The sequence below is a fragment of the Aythya ferina genome (genome assembly GCF_964211825.1).
Source record: "Aythya ferina genome assembly, chromosome: 2".
NCBI classification, from domain to species: Eukaryota; Metazoa; Chordata; class Aves; order Anseriformes; family Anatidae; genus Aythya; species Aythya ferina.
Window position 1 is genome coordinate 24609946 of NC_140297.1, and position 24372 is coordinate 24634317.

Sequence of the window (24372 nt, forward strand, 5' to 3'; positions counted from 1 at the left end):
ACAGCTATAAAGAAGTAAAACACAAGGAAACAGTAGGTGGAAGACTCAGCATTTTAGTCAGAAAGCAGGAACATAAGTAATTAATCATTAATATGGAAAAAAGTGGACAGCAATAGGAGGTGGAAAGTGGTTACTAAAAGAGAGGAAAAGTTTTTGTTAAGCTATAGTCTGAGGTGAGCCTCACCAAACCACAGTTTGAGTCTTGTTTAAAATACACATCTACGGACACATTCAGTCTTGACTGAACCTGTATCAAATTCTAAGTGCTCAGCTTAGACAGATATAAGTGAAAAGAGAGTTTGTCTTTTCAACATTCCACACACTTGCAGAATTTGTTGTTTAAATTTTGATTGCTTAAAATTAAAACCAATATAATTCGGAGAGGATTTTGATCTTAGTTGCATCCGGTAAAACAGAGTAACTCTACTAACATAAACCTTAATACTTAACTTTGTTAAGTAAACTTCAGTGGAGTTACATAGATTTATCATGGTGTAACTCAGATCAAAAGCTGACTCAGTCAAATGTAGTATCAGAGTGTGTAATGCCAGACTTGTCAAGCTTCGTACTTCACGCACAAGACATCCATCTGGCTCCCTCCCTCTCTCTTCAGTGCGGTGCTTCAGTCTCAGGTGACCACACAACAGCTCCTCAGCTTCATGCCAGCTCCAGCATCCAATATCAGATACACATGTTTAGACTGACGACAAATTGTGTTTGGCAGATGGGGTTCTGGAAAGGGAAGGAGGGTGGAGCAGGTACTGTACAGGAATGCTTGGGTTGGCGCCTCGCAAGATCCCACCACCAGAGCCCTGCAGGTAGGCAGGAGCTCCCCAGCTGCAGCCCCACATCACTGTCTCTTCCCCACATACAGTCCCAAGCAGAGTCACCCTGTAAGAACAAAACAGAATGACAGGCTGATATTTCAGTTGTATCCATAGTAAGAAATTTTGTGTTTTCTTAACTATTTCCATGAGATAATCACTTATAACTGTTGGGTTTTCCATGGTGATCACCATAGTGATGCACTATAAATTCAGTGGGTACTCTCTATGTATTTTCCTCCTAAAATAAAATATATTTTATATTTTTATATCTATATATTTTCCTCCTAAAATAAAAGAAAGCTAAGCACCGAGCACTGCTAATCAGTTAAAGCATATTCTTTTTTTCTTCTAGGCTAGCCCCCATAGCCAGGTCAAAAAATGAGAGACAAATAAAAAGCTAAAGATTCTGAGAAAGGCAAATCCAAGCATGTTACAAAAACAGTGTTATAAATGTTTATCCTTCCCATGATGATGCATTAAAAAACAAAAAACTTTTTCAATACCTACCTGATAAATGAATATCCCATTGTTAATTAAATTACTAAATGAAATATTGCTTTATAGCTAAAGCAAATTAGCTAACCAGAGCAGTTTCTAGTCATAGTCATATTTCAGTTCCATTCAGAGATAAACTTCCTACTTTGCAATTATCTCCTACTTTACAAACGGGAAGGAAAAAAAATAATAATAAATAAATAAATTCAAGATTACAGATTTGTCTTGGCCCAGGCCATGAAAAGGTTAAGAGCCAAATTCTGCCAGGCCTAAGAAGGATGGGGGTTAGGAGACAGGGTAGATGGTCAAAGCGTAGTGAACTTTGGTTACTCTTTTATCTCCCTCTGTTTCATCTATTATCCTCATCACCACAAGTGAAATTGTCTTTTAAGGATAATTAGGAAGCAGTTAAGTTTAGAGCAGCCCTGTGGCTGTCCTAAAACAAATGGTTGGAAGAGGAATGATAGAAAATAGACTCATTTTTTTTCCTACACAGAAGCACATGGGACATAATGAAAAATACACTGAATTAAAACCAGAGAAAAACTCAAGATTTCCTGGCTCCTAGTTCTGTCTGAAACCCTTTATTTCTCATATAGACACAAAGTTACTTCAGAGTTTTATTTAAACTAAAAGCTCTAATGGGAATCTACACCAGATAAGGATATAGGTCCTTGGACTACAAATTAGGAGATAAAATCACTTGAGTTCAGCAATGTGAACTTTCCAGTTCACAGTCAATAATGTAAAATAGACTGGAAAAAAATGTTTAAAGCTAAATCATAATAAAGCTTTCTTGAATTTTTCAGGAAAAACTAAGCATAACTTTAGGGGAATAAGTACTTCATTCAACTGTTTTTATTTCAGGGTTCTTCCCAGTTTTAAAGAAAAAAGAAGTTTCAAGATGATGAAAAGATGCATGTCATGCAGTCTGCATCTTGCTGATGCTAACCTAATCCATCAGCAGCCCGGGAAATATGTGCCTTGACAAAAGGAAGCAGATGTGCTCTTAATCCTCCTAAAGTGAACTATGGGATGGGTATCCTCAATCATCCAGGATGGTTTCTCTGGTGCCCTTACGTCTCTTGGTAAAGGCTGAACAGAGCATTTGTCATAGAATCAGACCTTCACTTGGGATTTGTGTAGTTTTTAGTCCTTTGATCATATGCCTCATATTTTACCTTAACTGAACCTTCATGGACTTTTGAAGATAATCATTGCTTCCCATTTTTCATCAGGAATAGCTACTGGCATAAGCAATCCCTCTCTGCAAGTCCTCCACCTGAGATGCAGGAAATGTCTTGCCCAGTTTAGTAAGAGGCATATAAGACATAATAGGTGACAGCTTTAGTTTAAAAAATAATAATAATAAAATAAATAAAATTAAATCTTTGCTACTTCTTGTTGATTGGAGGCTTAGTCCATCTTTCATTGCTCAGATTCAAGAGGGTTGATAAAACACTGTTAGTACCAAAAAGGGATATAATTAGTGGTTATTAGACCTCGTTTATGACCAAGATGTAATCGGTTATGCAAAACAGAGGGTTTACAGAGGAGGTCAGTCACCGAGCTCTGCCTTGCACTCTCTCCAGCACTGTGCATACACCAGGCTAGGATAACCTCAGGAACTGTCAGACCATTTCCAAGACAGGAAAGGTGCCCTTACCAGTTTTCAGTGAAATTAGTGCCCTACTACAGCAGCATGTGGAGGAGAAAGAGCCAAGTTTTGTTAATGAATCCAAATGTTCTGCCCTAATATCTGAAAACTTTAGAACACAATATATCCCAAGTTTAAACATGATGTTCCAGATTCTGTTAGAAGCAGGGGCCTTTTTCTTTCTTGTTAGGGAAGCACAAGACTTGAAAACAAGTCAGTGTGGCCAGAAGAGAACCATACTGTCATGAAGGAAGGGTCAAATCAATGGTTCTAACTCTTCCATCATCTATTTTCACCTAGACTAGTGTGCCCTTTACTGTTGCCTATTGTCAGATTCATCTGAAGAGATATATGTGGTCAGGTTATTCTTCACTTCAGCAAAACCCAACTGACATTTAACTACTGCTCCAAAGTCCACCAAAGCTATGACACAGGCAATCAGAAAGTCAGGTCTTTAAGAATATTCTATAATACACTTTCATCCACTATACTGACATAGCAGCAGTGCATATGTGGTATATGAACCTTCATATCACACTTTGAAAATGTAAGTTACTGTGTAATAAAGCAGAAAAATCATTAATAATGTTTTAATACTAATAATGCCCAGTTATCTAGCAAAAACAAAAGTGAACCAAAACTGCTAGAGCCACCTTCCACAGAGGCAGGAACAGAAATACTCCAAAGCCCAGCTCAGCATAGACAATACAATGAAGCGGTTCTGTGTAACTCCGCAGATCCATAGTTTTTCTGAACTGGACTCCACTGAAGACATTTACCGTGGTTTGGCAATATTCTTTACGTAGCTAAAATATTCACTGAGAAAAGGTGGTGCCTTATTGTGCTAACTACAGAAAATTGATTTTTTGCACAAAATTGGCCTGTGATTCATGAGATCTGGCTTTAACTGCCAGCTCTGCCATGGATTCCCAGAGGAGCTCGAGTTAGTCGAGGGCTCTTTCCATTCCCCAGCTCCCCGTCTGTAGTTCAGCAGCAAAATATCTTAATATTTAATATCTTTAATATCTTGATATCTTTAACATCTTCATCGATGATCTGGATGAGGGGATTGAGTGCACCCTCAGTAAGTTTGCAGATGACACCAAGCTAGGTGCATGTGTCGATCTGCTCGAGGGTAGGAAGGCTCTGCAGGAGGATCTGGATAGGCTGCACCGATGGGCTGAGGTCAACTGCATGAAGTTCAACAAGGCCAAGTGCCGGGTCCTGCACCTGGGGCACAATAACCCCAAGCAGAGCTACAGGCTGGGAGAGGAATGGTTGGAGAGCTGCCAGGCAGAGAAGGACCTGGGAGTGATGGTGGATAGTCGGCTGAATATGAGCCAGCAGTGTGCTCAGGTGGCCAAGAAGGCCAATAGCATCCTGGCTTGTATAAGAAACAGTGTGACCAGCAGGGCTAGGGAGGTGATCGTCCCCCTGTACTCAGCTCTGGTGAGGCCGCACCTCGAGTACTGTGTTCAGTTTTGGGCCCCTCGCTACAAGAAGGACATCGAGGTGCTTGAGCAAGTCCAGAGAAGGGCAACGAAGCTGGTGAGGGGCCTGGAGAACAAGGCCTACGAGGAACGGCTGAGGGAGCTGGGCTTGTTCAGCCTGGAGAAGAGGAGGCTCAGGGGCGACCTTATCGCTCTCTATAGGTACCTCAAAGGAGGCTGTAGCGAGGTGGGGGTTGGTCTGTTCTCCCACGTGCCTGGTGACAGGATGAGGGGGAATGGGCTTAAGTTGCGCCAGGGGAGTTTTAGGTTAGATGTTAGGAAGAACTTCTTTACTGAAAGGGTTGTTAGGCATTGGAACAGGCTGCCCAGGGAAGTGGTGGAGTCACCATCCCTGGAAGTCTTTAAAAGACATTTAGACGTAGAGCTTAGGGATATGGTTTAGTGGGGACTGTTAGCGTTAGGTCAGAGGTTGGACTCGATGATCTTGAGGTCTCTTCCAACCTAGAAATTCTGTGATTCTGTGAAAACAGATGAGATTGACAATAGAACTACCGGATAAAACTCTACAGTAATTCTTATAGATTATATATGATTATCATAGCATAAGTGATAGAAAATGTAAGGATCTGTATCTTCTAGATATAAAATCTATGGATATGCTCAACTTCAAAAAGTTAAAAATTTCAGCTGGATCTATTTAGCATTTTTTAGGCATCCAACTTTTGCCTTCCCTTAGCTGCCAAGATTTTGTGATTAAAAAGCATTTTATTCTCAAAAACCTTGCCATGCTTTCATTGCAGGGTTTTTATGAACTGAATGGCAGAAGAGAGAGATGAGGGATCAGTCCTCCATTGTTCAAGAAAAAAAAATGCAGTTAAAAAATTCCTAACAATTGGGCAGGAAACCAGCAAGACAGATGATTATCTAGTGGTTACTTTCATGAACTGGTCTTGAAGGATAAATATTTAAGGAAAAAAAAATCTTTTCCCTCAATTCATTTGTTTTATGAAATAACAATGCTCTCCATCCCTTCAAATTCCATATATAACCCTATACATCAATTACACAGGCACAGACAATGCCTAGGAAACAATCTGATAGTTTAGGTATAACCCAGGATGGATATGAAGGCTGCAGTGAAGTTGTAAAATCATTTCATATTGATAAAAACAAATTTTAAGTTGCATCTTGTTTAACTAATTGCCAGAAATTGGAGCACAGCGTGTTTTTACCTAAAGATGACTGAACATCTGTGTAGTCATATATGATATATACCGTTGGACTTTTCATTAGACCCTGTGTTTTTGTAATTCCGAGCTGCTCTTCAGACTGAATTTTAGTGTAGCACTTACCCCATCTAGCTGCAAAGAGCAGAAAGGCCAGTTAGACAAAGACCTTATGAAAATGAACATAAAATTGATTTAACTGATATTTTTTTACAGAAGTAAAATTTAAGACACAAGTTGTGATTTTTCAGAATTAATCCACAGAGAGTAAATTCTACTGCATTTCACTAGTACATTTGTGGCATTTACTTCTGAAATTTATACAAAAAGCTGCCAGGAAAGCATACTTAAAGGTGCACAGTCAAGCACTGAGACACTGAGAAATGTAGAAACTAAAATCCTCCAGGGAACTTAATTCAGCCCTTTAATATGCATGCACTATGTTTCAAACTTTTATCAGTATAATCATACACTGCCTTCCCCCATGGAAAAGCAAACCAAATACAGATCAACAGCATGTTCATCTTGATTCTCATCTGCTTACACAGCAGCACACCCCATGTCCTCTATCTCAGTCTCCTTGAGAAGCACGTAGTCCTTGCCCCTAGCACAAGGAGGAAGGTCCCTCTGCCCATTTTGGCAAGACTTTCATGTAAAGAAAATGCTTCTTACTTAAAAAGAATTCAGTAGAGTTGCCCTTTTCTTTCCGTTCTGTTTGTTCTCACAGCCGTGCAAAGGGAATGAATTAATACATAGCAGGGCAGAAGGAGAGAGCACAGCAGAAGACTTGAGACTGAGCATAGTTAGGATGCCTGCAGGAATAGGCCTTGACATGTCCAAGGGGCTCAGGAGTAATGGGTAGGCTGACACTGAGCTGAGGTACAAAACAAAGTGGTTAGATATTTATTTCTGCTTAGTAAAAGCTATAAATGTTTGCTGTGATTTTTAGGATATTATTATTAGTAGATGGCATAAAGAAGAAGTCATTACTGGTGAAACACAATACTAGGAAAAAAAAAAGATGTGCAAGTGCGTTGACATTCCTTTAGCAGAGTTACTCTCTTGTTTAAATCAAAATTGTGAGAGATGTATGAGATGTACCATTAACGCTAGAAAGAATTAATATTTTAGAAGTTATCCTGGCCAGTCATAAAGGGCATAAACCAATCAATAATAGTTTGACCATCTATTGAGCAAACTACAAAGTGTGTGAGCAGCTTTAGCCAAGTTCTTTCATAACCATCTAACACAATCATACAGGGTACCACCTACTGTAAAAGACAGGATGTGGGTTGGCTCTATTATAGAAACACCTACACTCTTAAATTTGACAGGAATCCAAGTTTTGTCACACACTTACATACTGGAACCAGGACCCAGAACTTCACTGAGCTGTGCACATCACAAGATACAGAAATTAAAACAAACTAAAGAGAAAAAGGTGCCTTTGCATTTTTCATCTTTGCAAGTTATTTTGTGTCCTGACGGTGGAAAGATTTCTTAGGATCCACAAGGGATGTCTAAGGAATCTACTTACATAACTTTTTAAATAACTACAGTTCTGAAGTCTCTCTCTCGTTGTTTAGTTTTCAGTGTCAGACAGCTCAAAATAAGGCAACTAGGTTGTGACCAGCTTGTCACATCAGCTGAATGTCATCATTCAAGTTAACAGAAAAAACTTCAAATGCCTGGTTTGTAGAGGATTTTAGTCAAGAAGCCATAAATGTAATTTCAAATCAAATTTGTTTGTTTGTTTTGTTTTTGTACTTAGAGGTTTCCCTTTGTAAAAGAACAGAGGAACTTAACATGCAGCTCTGTTGCTAGAAACCACTGAGATATTTTTTTTTCAACTTCTTGTAAATGAAAAAGTGGCCTGAATTTAAGATGGACTCAGCTGTTAACCAGGAGTTTCCACTCTGTCTTATTTTCAAGAAAACAGCTAAACAATCAGGAAGGAAGCTGAATGGAGGGAATGCATCCAGAAACTCAATGGCAGAAAAAGAGGCTTCTGACAGTGAGGAAGAGCAGAGCCAAATTGTAGCAGTCACATCTCAAGAAATGCCCTTAAATGTGATAGTGGGTGTAGTCTGGTGGTCTGTACAAATGAGGGAGACCAGAGGAGTAGGAAATCAGGGAAGAAGATTAAGACTATAAACCAGGAACCTGCAATGAGTTCCGTATAGCGAGTGAACAAAACATGCACTGCTGTTCTCAGAGCTTCAAGAAAGTTTCACCTACAAGGAGACTAAAGAGTCAAAAATTTTACTATTATCATTCAAAAAAATCTGTAATTAACTTCTTTTTTAATAAGGACAGTTGCAACACTGAACCACATCAGCTTACTTATGCATACTGTGCCATGAAAGCCAGCTGAGTTGCTCCAATCTGTATCAGGAATGAATTTGCACCATTTATATTTAACAAGAGGGGGTCATTAAATGCCTCATTTCCCCTTATGTATGAAAAACTCACAGTACCATACTCCCTCAACACTGGTTATTTCTGCTTCAAACTCATCATGAAAATTCTTTCTTCTACAATACCTGTGCAAAATGAATCAATAGTGTGCCCTGTATTTTCTCTTAAATGTGCATTTCAGCACCTTAACAGAAAAATGGAGCTCAATCAGAAACCCACCTTTTATCATAACTAAGTGTATTCCTTCCTCACCCCATTCTCTCCTTCTTGCTTGTTGCCCTAACATACTAAGTTATATCAATGACCTAAGGTTGTAAATTCTTTGTGACAGTGGTCCCATTTTTGTGAAATACTTGCCCTGTTCCAGGAAGCTACACTAAATGATAGAAACAGCATGAGTCTATCCAAAAGTGCACTTCCCAGCTGAAGAGGCCATCCTTCCCTTGGAAGTCATGCAGACTTATACAACTTTATTAAGTTTGTCAGCAGCAAGTTCCAAGAAGGCAAAATAGTACTTTGCAGCTTCTTGCACAGCTAGAGTAAAATTCCAACTGGTGGCAGTTCCCCTCCTGTCCCAGGCTTCTTCCAAGTGAAATAACTTTTAAAACAAATAATTTTAAAGCAAATGGCGTGCACAATTTTTATTTTGACTGCCAAATAAAGTTTTTAAATTTCATCTTGGCTTTACATACAAAAGAACCATTGTGTGAGGCTTTTAGCAGTACTTTCTTTGCCTCCTTCATCTCAGAAAACTAGCATTGATGATTAGAAGTCTTTACAAAGATACCATAAATACAGGATTTGCATGCCAGTGTTTCAGCTTTACAACATAAAATATTTGGAATTTCTTTTGCCCTCAGACTTTTAGTCATCTATGGCAGGAGCCATTTAATAGAGACTTCTGCTCAATTTGTCATGGCTGCCAGCATCTCAGATAATCTAGAACCTTTTTTGCCTGCTCCTCTGGATGGCAATTTGTATGCAGGCTCCTTAAAGGAAGGCAGACCTGGATCTCTACTACTGCTGCAACTTCTTTTTCAAGGTCCTCTCTCAGATAATGAAATCCTATCCCAGTGATGTCTTAAACTAGACTCTCATTCCTTTCCAAGGTGTATTTGTAAATAACATCTTTTCAGTTGGCCCACTCTACTTGGGGTTCTTCTTAGTTTCTTATTTCATACTGTGGCTGGGGAAAGCCAACCATGAATTTATTTGACTGAGGAAATTTGGACTTTCCTTTTTACAAGTATTCTACTCTCAACATCTTACAGCAATCACTGTCTGCTTAGCACATCTGTTATTTAGTGAAATGGAGATTACTTGTTTCCTTCTATTTATTTTATTGTTTTTTCTAGCGTGGAGAGAGGGAAGAAAGAGAAACTGAAGTGAAATGATCATTTCCCTTCTGAGGGAACAAAAGATTCTCTCCACTCATGCCTCTTTGTACAGTAAATTGTGTCCTGACTGACTTCAGCCTATATCCAAGATCTCCTGATACCAGACAGCTTTTGTACTCCAATTGCTCATAACCGCACACTTTCCATATATGAATACACTACTGAAGGCCAAAATGGGCACAGGGACTGAATTACTCTGCTCTCAGCATCTCTCATCCAACTGCCTCGTTTCGGTCGGTTCAAAAATTTCAAACTCCAATATGATGTTGACTAGAATGGGGCCTGTTCAGTACTTTCTCTCTAGGTTCATAAAGGGCAGGCTTTCAGTTAATGGATTTGTCTGATTTTACAGTTCACTAGGCACATTCACTTGTCAACAGCATCTTTAGCATAATTTATTGGCATCATGCAACTTTAAAGAAATAAACAAAAATTGACATCCATTAGAAAAAATATACAAAGAACATGCCCTCTACTGGGAGTCTCTACAGCATTAATACAATTGTGTAGCACCTATTTGTGATTAATTCAGACATGACCTCCCACTATGCAGTATGATAAGGCCAAGGGTACTGCTCTAGCATAGTCATAAGACAGATCTTTCTTTAACTATCCCTGTTACCTCATTATTAGAGCATCAGCAATGTAAGAGGCTTAGTAAATACTGAAACTTCAACAAAGGAGCAAGTCCAAAGACCAGCCTGGGTCAGCATGTAAAGTATACTGAAAGCTAGTATATTTGGTTGTTTACAGAAGCAACCAAACGGAAACAAGCATTTCTGTCTTCAGTAACCTCCCACAGAATGCATAGAAACTCAGCACTGAATGCAGTACTCAAGGTGAGACCTTACCAGAGCTGAGTACAGAGGGACAATCCTGCTGGCCATGATATTTCTGAATATCCCTTTGCTTTAGGAACCATGATAGGAAATTATTTTCCTCCAGAAATTTCTTCTCAGTAGAAAGGGAACATTTCCACTTACCAGATTTGGCTAGTTGTAATGTGTGAAAATTATTCTTCAATAAAATAAAAGGGTTTTATAGGGTTTTTTTGTTTGTTTATTTTATTTTATCTTTGACTATTCTGAGGCAGAGTGAGCTTAACAAACTGGGCCTACATAAATTCTTCTTGTTATTCATGTTGCAACTTCTTTAACAATGTAATTCTTACTCCCTCACCACCTCTTCCTATATCACCCAATTTTTTCCTTGGATGTGCCAGCAACATATTGCCACAGTTTGTTCCAGTCTTTAAAATAGCTATCATCTTAGTAGTATTGAAGAGTTCATACCTGTGCTGTCTGTGGTCACATAGGGTATAAAGGAGAGTAATGAAAGATAGCTGCATTTCAAAACTATTTTTGTTTTTCCACATCTAGTACATTCTCGAGAAAGTTCTGTGATGATAAAATACAGTAGAAGAGGAGAAAACATCTGGGAGCTAGCATCCACTACTTTTGACAGTAACCGAGAAAATGTTACAGAAGCTAAACAACTTTACTGGTAAGATCCCTATCAGTTTTGCCAGGTAAGAATCAAGAACAGGAAAACTGAAGAGAGAATTCTGCTTTTCTGAAGATACCTTAAGAAACACACCACATCCAGAAAATTTTTGAAAGGCTGTACAATGACAAAATAATCAATGTTTCTTATGTTATTTCACATACAACTGCAAAGTTTTTTACATTCACTATTAAGCTGACCTTGGTGGTCACATTGGCAAGACACATTTTTTCTGTATCTTGCAAAGTTCAAATAAAAGACATTACAATCCAAGAATAATTTTGTTTGGAAGGGATCTTTAGAGATCATCTTATCCAATCTCTGCTCACAAGTTTCAAAGTTGTATCAGGTTGCCCAGTGCCCTGCCTGGCCAGGTATTGAAAATCTGCAAATATGATGATTAAACAGCCTCCCTGGGCAGTCTGTTGCAATGCTTAACCACTCTTAGTTTTTGTTTCTAACCAGAAATTCTTTTGTTGCTTCCTATCTTTTCACTGGGTACCTCAGAGGAAGAGTCTGGATCCACTTTCTGTAACCCCTGTTTAGAAGTAGAAGACCATTATTAGTTAGGTTCCCACCCCTCCGCCTTTCCTTCTCCAGGCTAAACAAACCCAAATCCCTTAGCATCTCATCTGTCAGGTGCTCCAGCTCCCTGACCACATCAGTGGTCCTACACTGAATTCTCCATTTCATCAACATCTCAGCCTCGTTCACAGACTGTCTCAAAACACAGCTGTATTACCAGGACGGCTTAAACTGCATTCAGATGACAAAATAAGGTGGGATGTATGAGCATTTACAGAGATACGTGTTCTGAAGTTATAATCAAAAGCATCTAATCGGTTATCTTTTCTTACCAAGACAGGTCAAGACTGCTTTGAACTTCCTATCTCATAGGTACAGAAATTAGCTGAAATATAATATGGTATCAATTATTTCCTGAAGGATTCTACCTTCTACTCTACTCGTAATGTAGAAATTCAAATGAGCTTTACTCTTTATAGTAACCAACGGTCAGTCATTTTTCCATTTAACAGCTACTACTGCTATAGTTTGCCTTCATAAAATTTCTGCTTTCACATACATATTAATAAAAAAATAAATTAGGAGGTTTTGTTTTACCCTCTCTATTACTTAAATAGGAAGAAAAGACATACTCCTTAATGGAAATTCTGGGTTGGAGTGAATTACATGCAAACTTCTCATTATTTGTAATTTATCATTTAATTAAATTATAACTTCTAATAACTATCTCATCTTTCAAACATACCTCCCATTATTGTCCTAATGATTTATTGTATTCATTCTCTCCCACTGGTAAAAAGGAAGTAATTGCTGTTCTACTCTGGCATGTTTCATTCCAATTTTTACTCCCTATAAATGTGTTACAGTTCTTCCGTTGGCAGTCAGAGAAACTCTCTATAAAAGCAGCATTTACTGTAGTTTCCCTCAGAGCCAAGGAATACATATGCAGTTTGACATTTTGGAGTACCAGTTTTCAACCATTAATCTACAGTAGTTATTAGAGCTATTCCTCTCATTATTTTACACTATCTTAAAAGTGCTGCTTATACTAACTTTTCATGGTAACTTCTGTGCCCACCATAAAGAAAATCAAATGCATTGTACAAACAAACATGAAGTATTCACCCAGTCACTACATTCACACATTTCACTGAAGATCCCTAGGATCTCCACTTTTTTAGTTACTGGACAATAACACAGAGATAAATAAATCTAATCTCTTCAGGAAGAAGAGGAAGGCCCTCTTAATGATACACCAACTACAAATACCAGTTACCTTGGATTTTAAAAGCAGGTTAATCCTATTCATTTTGAGGGATGTGCATTGATTTTCTCTTATATCGACCATCTTTTTAAACACTAATAGCTAGACAGATATGTATATACATATATATATTGCACTCTCATTTCTTGCTGTAAAGAAGAGCCAACCTTCCAACTATAGTAGGTTTTTAACCAAAGTGAAGAGAAAAATGAAGCTGAGACTTGTGCAGAAAGACAAGAGCAACCTGACTCAGCCTTTCTTTTTTTAAAGGCATCAGGATCAAGCCTTCCAGGCACTTTCCATAGACATTCCGAACAAATGGGAATAGTTACAAAAACACAACCATGGAAGAAAGTTAAAAATTGACAACATATTTCTTATTAGAAATTAAAAGTATATTTAGAAATATTAAATATTAAGTAACAAATGTAAACTGAAAACCTGCATTCACACAAATTCAATATTGAATTACATTATGCCTACATTTCTGACCCAAAAAATAAGTGTTTTTAGACTACGCAGTGCTCCCAAAAATTAGAAGGAAACGAAGTAATGGAAACTTACTTTTACCCAGAAAAAAAGACAAAAGACTGGTTGTGTGATCTAAAGACACATGTGTATATGTATGTATCTGAAGCCCATGTATTTTTACAGTAGGAAAAAATGCAACTGAAAAACAAGTTTACCTCTTTTTATACTTCAGGGGCACCACATCACTTTGTTTGTTTGTTTATAAAATGGGATCTCTTTGAAGTATTTAACAAACCTCCCACCAAGATGTTTCTGTAGCATTTAATGAAACTGTCTGCAAGATGCTGGGGCTAAAGACAATACAGTTCTCAGCTCCCCGACTGCCTACTGCATGGAGAGCTGCCCATCCTATTAGGATTATGTTACTTAGATAAGGTTTAATGTGGAGTTTAAAACAGAGGTTTCTACAGTCTGGTTTGAGCATCAGTGCCAGGACTTCATTCACATAAGCAGATTTTTAGAAGTATACCTCAAAAACACTGATTTCTGCCTCTTGGTCATCTATGATAAGATCAAAAATATTACTCCAGTGAAATGACCCAATTTGTCCTGGCATCAGAAATGTTTTCAACCAAACTTCTAACAGAAAATTTATAATGACAAATGATCACTTCACCTGAATATACCTTAGCAACTAGCTTAACTGCAGTTAATTCACACAATTTTCACAAAACTCATGCCAGCAAACTAGTTTCATTTACAAGAAGCCCTTTCCCTACTCAGTATGTTTCTCCAGTTCCACAGGATCTAATAAATTAGTACTCTTCTCCTTCCTCATTCCCATTTCCCCCTCTGGTTTACATAACTGGAATCATCAAATGATCTATACTTACACTCCGTTTTACTCCCTTTGCAATCAAAATGTACCCTCCATGATTTTTCTTACACTTCTTCCAGTCATTCGTTACACACTGTATCATCACTGATTACATTCAAAACCTCACCAGAAGCACATCAGTACATCTCTTGGGATCTGCTACCTTCACATTTGACAGATCAAGTATCAGAAGTTTCTTATGGTCACCAATGTCACAAGATTTGCTTACAGTTCAAACCAATATATGTAAAAAAACTTTTTAATTAGAAAATATATGGAAGGAAATCTCACACAATAGGATCTCTACCCCTGAGTAACAGCTGTATCTGATTAATCAACACGTAGCGTTTTTAGTTTAGCTTCAAAACTACTTTTAATTAAAAAGTAAAATTGCCAAGTACAGAAATTTCAGTTATAAACAAGATTTTCCAGTTCTTTGATCTATCTGTGCATTGCACTTGTACACTGAATATGAGAGTTTACTGTTGTAAGTTTAATGTAGATTTATAACTGTAAGAAAAAACTCATTTTATTAGTGACATTTCTGGATGAGAGAAAGAACTTGCAGATAGTCAAGAATGTTTTCCAGATCTCTTTCAATACAATCAAGTGAAGGTAGTTTCCAGTTGACGTCTGTTAAGAGTTCTTTCAATGTGCTCATTAAGTATGTTTAAAATGTCAGCCATACAACCAGGAAGAAGAGTCATGAAGTCAAGAAGTTCCCAGTTGTTCTCTTTGAAAGATGTCTTGAGAAGCTCAATACTAGTTATTACTTACTTTCTGCTCCATAGGAGGACTAAGACTTTTCTAGAAATGGTCTTCAAAAAGCCATTTGGTTTTCACCACATACAGGCAACCTCATGAACAAGGCATGGCATCTACCTATTCAATTCTACTCTGCTTCTAAATATTTGTTCAACTTGTCACAAAGACTTTCAGGTGTCAACCCAAGGAAGTAAAAACCAGTATTCTTTTTCCTCCACATTGCTGTGAATACCAAACTAACGAAAGAATTCTAGGAAACCTTACATAGCCTTTTCAATTTTCATATTACCCACATTAAACTTTATTCCCAGTGTTTTCAAGAGACTTATAGGATAACCTATGGTTAATTTAGGTTATGATGGCAATGAGCATATTACTGGTCTTCATAAATTATTTTGGGCTCTGTTTGAGATCAGCTTCTTAAGAATGCCTGATAGCTGCTGTCTGACCACTTGGACATCCACTGCAGTGCATGCCACCTTGCTCTTCATGTGATTATGCACCACCACTACTCTTCTTTCTGAAGACACAGAAGGCACTAGTCTGAATGCAGCCCCCAAAGAAAATCTAATAGTTAAAAATAATTCATGTTATATAAGCAATGTGTTCTTCATGTGTATCAGCCAGATTGCCATTGGGATTAAAAGCTATACACACCCTTATAACGCTCTTCTTGCACATTTCCTCATCTGAAGGTGACAAAGAAGAAAAACAATATATAAAAACCATTATACACACAAATTAAAAACAAAACTAAGAATCTATGGAGAGTTCTGGTCTTGCTTACTTATTTAAATTAGCTATAAAGAGAAAAAAAAATCTTACCAAAATAATAAAAGGCAAGCAATTATTTTAAACAAATAGCATAAACTAAATCTTATAAGTTATTAGTACCACAAACTACTTGAAAGACCATTTGTACTTCAAAATTGAAAAGAAAATATATGGATGTTTGATCTTGTCATGCAGCCAAATTAAGTTACGGTAAAGACTTGAAACTTATAAGAAAAGTAAAATAGAATCTCCAGCCCTCGGAGAAGGAATAGTTCAACATGAACTGAGTCTTACACTTTTCCAACTCTGGATGACCTGAGAGTCTCAATGTACCCAGCTTCATGCAGATAGTCCTGAGAACCAGCGTAAGTTATGACTGCTAAAATGTCATCCAGAATTTCCCATAAAATTGTCCCTGCAATACTTGCCAGCTATGCCTTATATATACTTTCTAAGCAAATATTTGAGAGGCTGTCCTGGAATGACAGTATCTGGCTGTTGTATATCCAAAAATCTCATTCCAAAGGAGGTGAGTTTTTTTAGTAAAAGTGGGATATCACAACACCTGTTTGTGGTTCACAACACTTTTGTTTCATGGTTACAAGAAAGACGTATTTTATTTTATAAGGACTAATCCCTTTACAAAATCTTGTTATGGCAATAAGTTAGAAATTACCTGAGATGTAAAAAGCACACCTTTTCAGAGTTTCTCGTCACTGTTTAAAAGCATTTTTTAATTTAGAATTTACTATATGAGTTTCAGTATAACGTGTCATTTCTTAGATTTTCAAATAAAGTTGGTTATTTAAAAATCTCATTTATTTTTTATTTTTTTTTTAATTTTCCAGCATGGTCACACAACTCAGGAAACGACATCACTTTCCTAGTGCCAAAAATCAGGTTGGAAGTCCTAAATCTCAGCACACTCCCTCAGCCAGTGACAGAAACAGCCTGCTGAAGTTAATAAAACCTTTGTCCTATTTACTGAAAGCGGGCTTTTTCATGCTTTTTTAAGAACTCTAGAAAATATAGTTGCTGAATATGTCCATAAGGACAGCTACAAATGATAAAAAAAAAAAAAAAAAAAAAAAAAAAAAAAAAATCTCAAAAGCTACAGAATAGGCTTCTGAGTAATAGAATGGATTTGGACCTCTCAGAATTAACAGCTGGCAATATTCCTGTTTCAAAAAGAGATCATTTTTAGTTAAAAAATAAAATAAAATCTAGTCCCATGTTTTGAAATAATTGGCAGCAAACACATAGATTGTGAACCACAAACAAGGCACTGTAGCAACATTAACAGAAAACTGAGAAGCTACTTCTTTCCCACAGGTGTCATATCAACAATTTAGCAAAGACTTCAGTTCATGATAAACACACCTCAGTACAGAAATCTAAGTGTAGCTAGCTATCTATATTTAATTAGAGTTGGTGGAGATCAAACTTAAGGTCAAGTCTAGGTGATTATCCGGTAGGTGTTTACTTTAGAGCAAGCTGATTCACTTTCCAGTTTTCTTCTACTTTATTGAAAGTAACTTTTCACTCATGAGACAGAGAGGACAGGAGCTTGTACTCCCAGCGAAGTAACACGAGGCCACTTATAAACAACAACAAAGAATTCTTTCATTCTCCACAAGCCTTTTCATTCAAGACCGTATCATGTTGGGTACAATTCAAACAGTGCTAAGTAATGCTTATGGCACTGAACCTTCACCTAGTTAAGCCACATAAGTGAATTCAGACTGAAAAGAATTAACAGTCCCCTGTGACTCCTTGAGTGCATCAAAACAACACGTTCATTTTCTTCCAGTAGCAGAATCATGCATGCATCAATCCCTTCCTACTACTGAAGAAAAAAATTTCAGAACACCCAGAACAGGTTACTTAACTCACTAATGAAAGCAGTGTCAGGGCTACTCAAGTTAGTAAGCACTCAGTACATTTCAGTGAATTTCCCCAAAATTGGCAGCACTAAACCTGTGGCTTTGCTTGATCACAAAGTACCACACACCACCTCTAGTTCCATAGACACCAAAGGGCTTATAAGGAGCCTCTTCAGACCTCTGAAGATTCTGACATTTCCTGGAACAAGCAACAAAGAATGCAAGGCAATGAAATATCCTGGAAAAGCCTGATTGAGACTACTCCTTTAGCAAATAGAATTCAAGTTCTGGCACTGATTAGGCATTGTCCTCTTCCATCACTCCTGAAGTTCTACACTGCTTTCTCTACACTTTTGCTAGCTAACCAGTACTGCTTAGCTCTCTAGATTAGGAAAAATTTTAATATGTAGTTGTCAGAAGTAAACCCCGCTCGTGACAGCCCAGCCAAAAATCATCCTTACATCCTCAGAATTGTTGCAGTCCGTTCCTCCAAATACTGATTAAAATAAACAGAAAAACACTCAAGGTACTTTCATTGTAGAAAAATACAGCAATCTCCTCAAGAAACAGGCTGCTCTTGGCTTGGACTGGAATATGCTTCATTGGGTTGAAAACTGGTTGGATAGTCAGTCGTTGTTAATGGAGTTAACTCCAGTTGGAGACCAGTCCCCCAGGGCTCAGTACCAGGGCCAGTTCTCTTTTATACCTTTATTGATGATCTGGATGAGGGGATCAAGTGCACCGTCAATAAATTTGTAGAAGACACCAAGTTAGGTGCAAGGGTCAATATGCTAGAGGGTAGGAAGGCTCTGCAGGAAGATCTGGAAAGACTGAACTGATGGGCTGAGGCCAACTGTATAAAGTCCAACGAGGCCAAGTGCCAGGTCCTGCAATGTGAGCCAGCAGTGTGCTCATGTGGCTAAGAAGGCCAACAGCATCCTGGCTTGCATAAGAAACAGTGTGGCCATCAGGGCTAGGGAAGTGATTGTCCCCCTGTACTCAGCTCTGGTGAGGCCGCAACTTGAGTAGCATGTTCGGTTTTGGGCCCCTCACTACAAGAAGGGCATCGAGGTACACAAGCGAGTACTGAAAATGTTAAGACTAGGCAGCACCGAACTCCACAGGGAAGGGACGCAGAGTCTCTCTGGCTGTTCACGTAACAGAAAATAAACTCGGATTTTAGCCCTAAGCAACGATTCTTAGTGACAGGCGGGGAACTAGTTCTTTTCAGGCCAGGGACCACTTCAGCACCTTCAAATCTAAACAAATGGTTGACGGCCCTGTGGAATGATGTTCCTGGCACAAAAAAAAATGGGGACCAGGACTGGGGACTGCATTGGGTCTGTCTGAGCTTTTCCCTGCAGCAGCCCACACAGTGCTGTGCTCTGCACTCGTAGCTGGAACAGCACCGATATCACTCCAGTGTTGTGTCTATTGCTGCGTAGTGCTGGCACAGCATCAGGACTCCTTCCAAGCCCCCAAGAGCCAGCAGGCTGGGGGTGGGCAAGTGATGAGGAGCGGACATTGACCTAAACCAACCAAAGGGATATTCCATAACACCTGATGTCACACTCAGCAATAAAAAGGGAGGGCTCTCATGTGGGAGGGGGCTGCTCCTCTTGAACAACCACTACATGTTTTGAGGCCCTGCTTCCCAGGACATGGCCGAACATCGCTCATTGATGGAAAGTAGAGAATATTTTTTTCCCTCTCTCTGTGCTTCCACGCAGACTTATTGTTTTTTTTTTTCTCCCCATTCCCTTCCCCTTTAATTAAACCTTTCTCATCTCAAACCTCAAGATGTCTGTGTTGTATTTTCTCCCCCTTCCTCTTTCAGGAGAGGGGGATTGAGAGCAGTTTTGGTGGAGCTTGGCTGCCCACCTGAGAAAACCACTCACCATCCTTTTTGGTACCCAATGTGGGGCTTGAGGAATTTGAGATAAGGATGATAGTTGATAGAAGTAACGGGCAAAATATGGACAGGATGATTGTTACAAATGCACAAGTTGTGAAGAATTTAAGAAAGCAGTAACTGTGAGATGTTAGTGTGGTGAAGGGACAAGGGGTGGTGTGTGTGTAAGATGTCCACCTTGTCAGTGCTGTGATGATGTTATGTTTATTTTGGTGTGGTGAATTCTTTTTCTTTTTGACATAAATGAAGTTCGTGAAGGTTGTGATAATTGTAAAGTAAGAGTATATTGTGATTAATCTTAAATATGCTTTTAACAGAGGCGAGGAGTGGAATGTAATGGGTTTACATGGCAAGGTTTTGGTAGCAGGGGGCCGTATGGGTGATTTCTGTGAGAAGGACCCTAGAAGCTGCCCCATGTTTGGTAAGGGCCCCACTGCTGACCAGAGCCGAGCCAATAAGCGATGTTGTTTTGCACCTCTGTGAGAGCATATTTAAGACAGGGGAAAAAAAACACTGTGCCACACAGCAGCTGGTAGAGTGAGAGGAGTGAGGAACAGCCTTGCAGGTACCAAGGGCAGTGAAGAAGGAGGGGGAGAGGTGCTCCAGGCACCAGAGCAGAAGTCCCCTACAGCCTGTGGTGAGGACCATGGTAAAGCAGACTGTCCCCCTGCAGCACCACAGTGAAGCAGGGTTCATGCTGCAGCCCATGGAGGAGACCACAGTGGAGCAGGTGGCCCTGCACCGACAGAGGCTGCCACCTGTGGAAGACCCCTGCCAGAGCAGATTCCAGGCTGGACCTGTAGCCCGTGGAGAGGAGACCACGCAGGAGCAGGTGACCTGGCAGGAGCTGCTGCCCGTGGGGGACCCAGGTTGGAGCAGTTTTCTCCTGAGGGATGGACCCCATGTTACAGGCCTATATCTGGAGCAGTTCTGGAAGAGCTGCTGCCTGTGGGAAGCCCATGCCAGATCAGTTCATCAAGGACTCCATCCCATGGGTGGGACCCCACAGCACAGGGGATGAGAGTGACCGAGAAGGAGCGGCAGAGAAGAAGTGCTGTAGACTGACCATAACCCCCATTCCCCTGTGCCGCTCGGGGGGAGGAGGTGGAAGAGGGTGGATGGGGGGGGGGGGGGGGGGGGCGGAAAGGTGCTTTTGGTTTCTTTTCTTTGATTCTCACTTCTCTAGCTTGTTAGTAATAAGCAATAAATATTACTATGTCCCTATGCTGACTGAGTCTGTTTTGCCCATTACAATAATTACTGCGTGATCTTCTTGTCTTTATCTCAACCTTTGAGCCCTTTTCATCATATTTTCTCCCTGTTCCTCTTTGAGGAGGGGGAGTGATAGAGCGGCTGTGGTGGAGCTCGGCTGCCCACTCGAGCGGGACACCCCAGGACCAGGGACCAACAAGTGGTAAACACATCTTCCCCTGACTCTACCTCAGAAACTATAAGCAATGACCCCTTTCACACTTCTTCTGGGATCTGGTCTATGGAGGGGTCAGGGGGAGATGTCCAATAGTCATTTCTTTCTTTCCAGTTATCTCCTTGAAACTGGAACTTCTAGTAGTTTAAAGGCTTTTGACTTGCATATTGCGAAAACAGCATTTCTTTTACGAACAGCACATTCTGACAATTGACTCTTCCCAAAAGTAATGATAACGCCACCAGTATCTACCCAAATCTGTTTCTTCTTACCACAAAGCAAGGCCCAAATTCACAGTAAGACACCTTTATCAGACTACCTGTTGTTCAGTCTTAACAAATACTTAAAAATACTCTTCAACATCAACCTTACCTGCATGCACTTGAGCTTCTGAGGTTGTATTATTATTATTATTTAGGGCTGGGAAGGAAGCTTAGAATCACAGAATCACAGAATTTTCTAGGTTGGAAGAGACCTCAAGGTCATCGAGTCCAACCTCCAACCTAACGCTAACAGCCCTCCACTAAACCATATCCCTAAGCTCTACATCTAAGCGTCTTTTGAAGACTTCCAGGGATGGTGACTCCACCACTTCCCTGGGCAGCCTGTTCCAATGTAATGTAAATCCATGTAAGTAACTTCTCTGAAAACAGACGAGGTGAAGGAAGTACTCAAACTCCCCAGCATGAAACAACTGTAGAACCCAGCAACACTTACCAGCCAGCTTCTGAACTTGAGTCACTGCCAAATTACTATATGGTGAAGTTGTACCACCAGGGTTTCACTGTACTGAGAAGGCACCACCAATGTAACTAGCTCATAGAGTCTCTAAAACTATTTCACAAAAACAGTAGAAAACATGAAGAAAAAGCAGCCTGCTGGGGAACACTGAGCCCATTTAGCCGTGACAGTAGAAAAGCACCCTAGGTAACCTGAGCCTCAAACTCCCCTGGGGAGGCAATTCCTCCTATGAGTCCTCATGCTTCCTATATAGCAAAGGTCAAATGATCCCCACCTGGCAGATTTCACTTAACAAAGGTGGAGCCAAGAGACCTTATGGAATAGGCTCGTCTACCTGGCTTCAATGTTGTAAGGACAATTGCTCCTTGTTTCTAAGAGAAATAACCTGACAAGGGGCTTAGTGGTTAGAGCTGACCTAAGGAATTAACTACAAAAGATGCATGAGGGTCATATTTCTCTTAGTCATTCTCTGAGGAAAATTAGTACAGAGCCTGTTAAAATAAGATAAATAAACATAAATAAAAGAAATAAATAAAAGAAAAAAGAAAATGACCTTCAAGGCAAAATTGCTGTCTTTTCTTTATGCAGGACTTTTCAAAATCTAGCACCATGACCTCAGACTACAGTATTTACTTTGGCTGCATATAAACTATCACTTATAAATGCCAGGATCTGGATCCTCACTCCCTATTCAGGTCAAGGACTGGGCTGAAAGTTTTGGCTTTAATTTGATTTCATGACTACATTGCTGTTGTTGTGGCCGGCAGCTAAGCACCACACAGCCATTCGCTCACCCTCCCCCCTCCTTCTCTGGGATGGGGGAGAGAAATAGGAAAATGAAGCCTGTGGGTCGAGACAGAGACAGTTTATTAAGGCAGAGAAAAAAATAATAATAATAGTGATTATAGTACTGCTACTACTAATGTGTACGGAATAAGTGATGCACAATGCAATTGCTCACCACCCGCTGACCGATGCCCAGCCTATCCCCGAGCAGACGGCCCCCCCATCCCGGCTAGCCACCCCTATCTATTGTTTAGCATGACATCGGAGGGTATGGAATAACCCTTTGGCCAGTTTGAGTCAGCTGCCCTGGGTCCATCCCCTCCCAGCTCCTGCTGCACCCCTAGCCTGCCCACTGAATCCTAGCTGAAACCAGGACAGCTGTTTTCTGGCAGGTCGTGGCAAGAAGATTGGCTGGCTTGGGGGAGCTTCTGTACACATGGCTTTTAGGCTGCAACCAAAGTGTTTCTCTAGATCTGGAAGTCTGAAGATTGGTTGAGTGGTTAGAAAGCTGCCTGGCAGAGAAGGACCTGGGAGTATTGGTTGATAGTGGGCTGAATATGAGCCAGCAGTGTGCTTAGGTGGCCAAGAAGGTCAACAGCATCCTGGCTTATGCCAGAAATGTTGTGGCCAGTCCTATACTCAGCTCTGATGAGGCCACACCTTGAGTACTGTGTTCAGTTTTGGGCCTCTCACTACAAGAACAACATTGAGGTGCTCAAGCAAGTCCAGAGAAGGGCTACAAAGCTGGTGAGGGGTCTGGAGAACAAGTCTTATGAGGAGTGGCTGAGGGAGCTGGGATTGTTCAGCCTTGAAAAGAGAAGGCTCGGGGGTGACCTTATCGCTCTCTATAGATACCTTAAAGGAGGCTGTAGCGAGGTGGGGATTGGTCTATTCTTGTACATGCCTAGTGACAGGACAAGGGGGAATGGGCTAAAGTTGCATCAGGGGAGGTTGAGGTTGGATATTAGGAAGAACTTCTTTACTGAAAGGGTTGTTAGGCATTGGAACAGGCTGCCCAGGGAAGTGGTTGAGTCAGCATCCCTGGATGTCTTTAAAAGACGTTTAGATGTAGAACTTAGTGATAATGGTTTAGTGAAGGACTTGTTATTGTTAGGTCAGAGGTTGGACTAGGTGATCTTGGAGGTCTATTCCAACCTAGATGATTCTGTGATTCATTGTGGCCAGCTGAAAGAAGCGGGATACTGAACTAGCTTCTTCCTCCCCTGAAATAAGCTTCCCAAAATTTACCTTTACCTGTGACAGAGGTCTACAAAGTGCTTTACTCTGCTCACACTAAGTTATACTCCAAACATGAAAAATGCTACAGACTGGATCTGGATGATTGCAGATGTGGAGTGGCCACTTCAGTGCGACCCTCTTTACCTCACCAACGTATGGGCTGGCTGTAGGAAGGTACTCAAGCCTGCTGCCATCCTCATAAAATGTATGGAATAATAGATTTTTCCCATTTCTCCTTGTTCCTTGTGCCTGCACACAAGATGTGCCCCACATGAGGGGGGGAGGGGGTGTAGCACATACTGTTTTACAAGCTTGTATCAAAGCCCTCTAAGGACCTGCTCTCACCTCACCCAGTACAAGCCACATCCATTAACCAGAAACCACGGGTCAGGATTTTCACCTAACTCTCCGCAGCCTCTAAATTTAAAATAAAATAAGGCTGCCCGACACCCGCGGTGTGACAGGCTCGTTGAGGAAACCTGCCTTCCCCCACGGGCCGCCACGACAGGTAGAGGCCGACAGGCAGAAACCGCCATTAGGTGGCGGAGAGTCCATTCGCAGTGCTGCCCCCTGGCAGGCCCGTTTTGTAAACTTCTTCACTTGTAGCTGAGATGTTTGCCAGGAGATGGCAGTACAAGATAAAACATCCCCAAATTTTGTGTATCTTAAACACCCACACACGGAGACACCCACACAGACATACACACACACACCGACACACCTAATGACGCGCTG

General features: G+C 40.2%; 1 long non-coding RNA gene across 2 annotated transcripts; it reads right to left on the reverse strand.

Moving 5' to 3' along the window:
* Positions 1 to 331: 331 nt before the first annotated feature.
* LOC311432015 lies at positions 332 to 21847 on the reverse strand. 2 transcript variants are annotated; one of them, XR_014689777.1, is made up of 3 exons: positions 21804 to 21847; positions 21589 to 21705; positions 332 to 891 (listed from the first exon to the last, which is right to left on the reverse strand). It is a non-coding gene; the product is annotated as an uncharacterized lncRNA (long non-coding RNA). The 2 variants fall into 2 exon arrangements; XR_014689778.1 differs by lacking the exon at positions 21804 to 21847 and having other exon boundaries at positions 21589 to 21801.
* Between the last annotated feature and the right edge of the window lie 2525 nt (positions 21848 to 24372).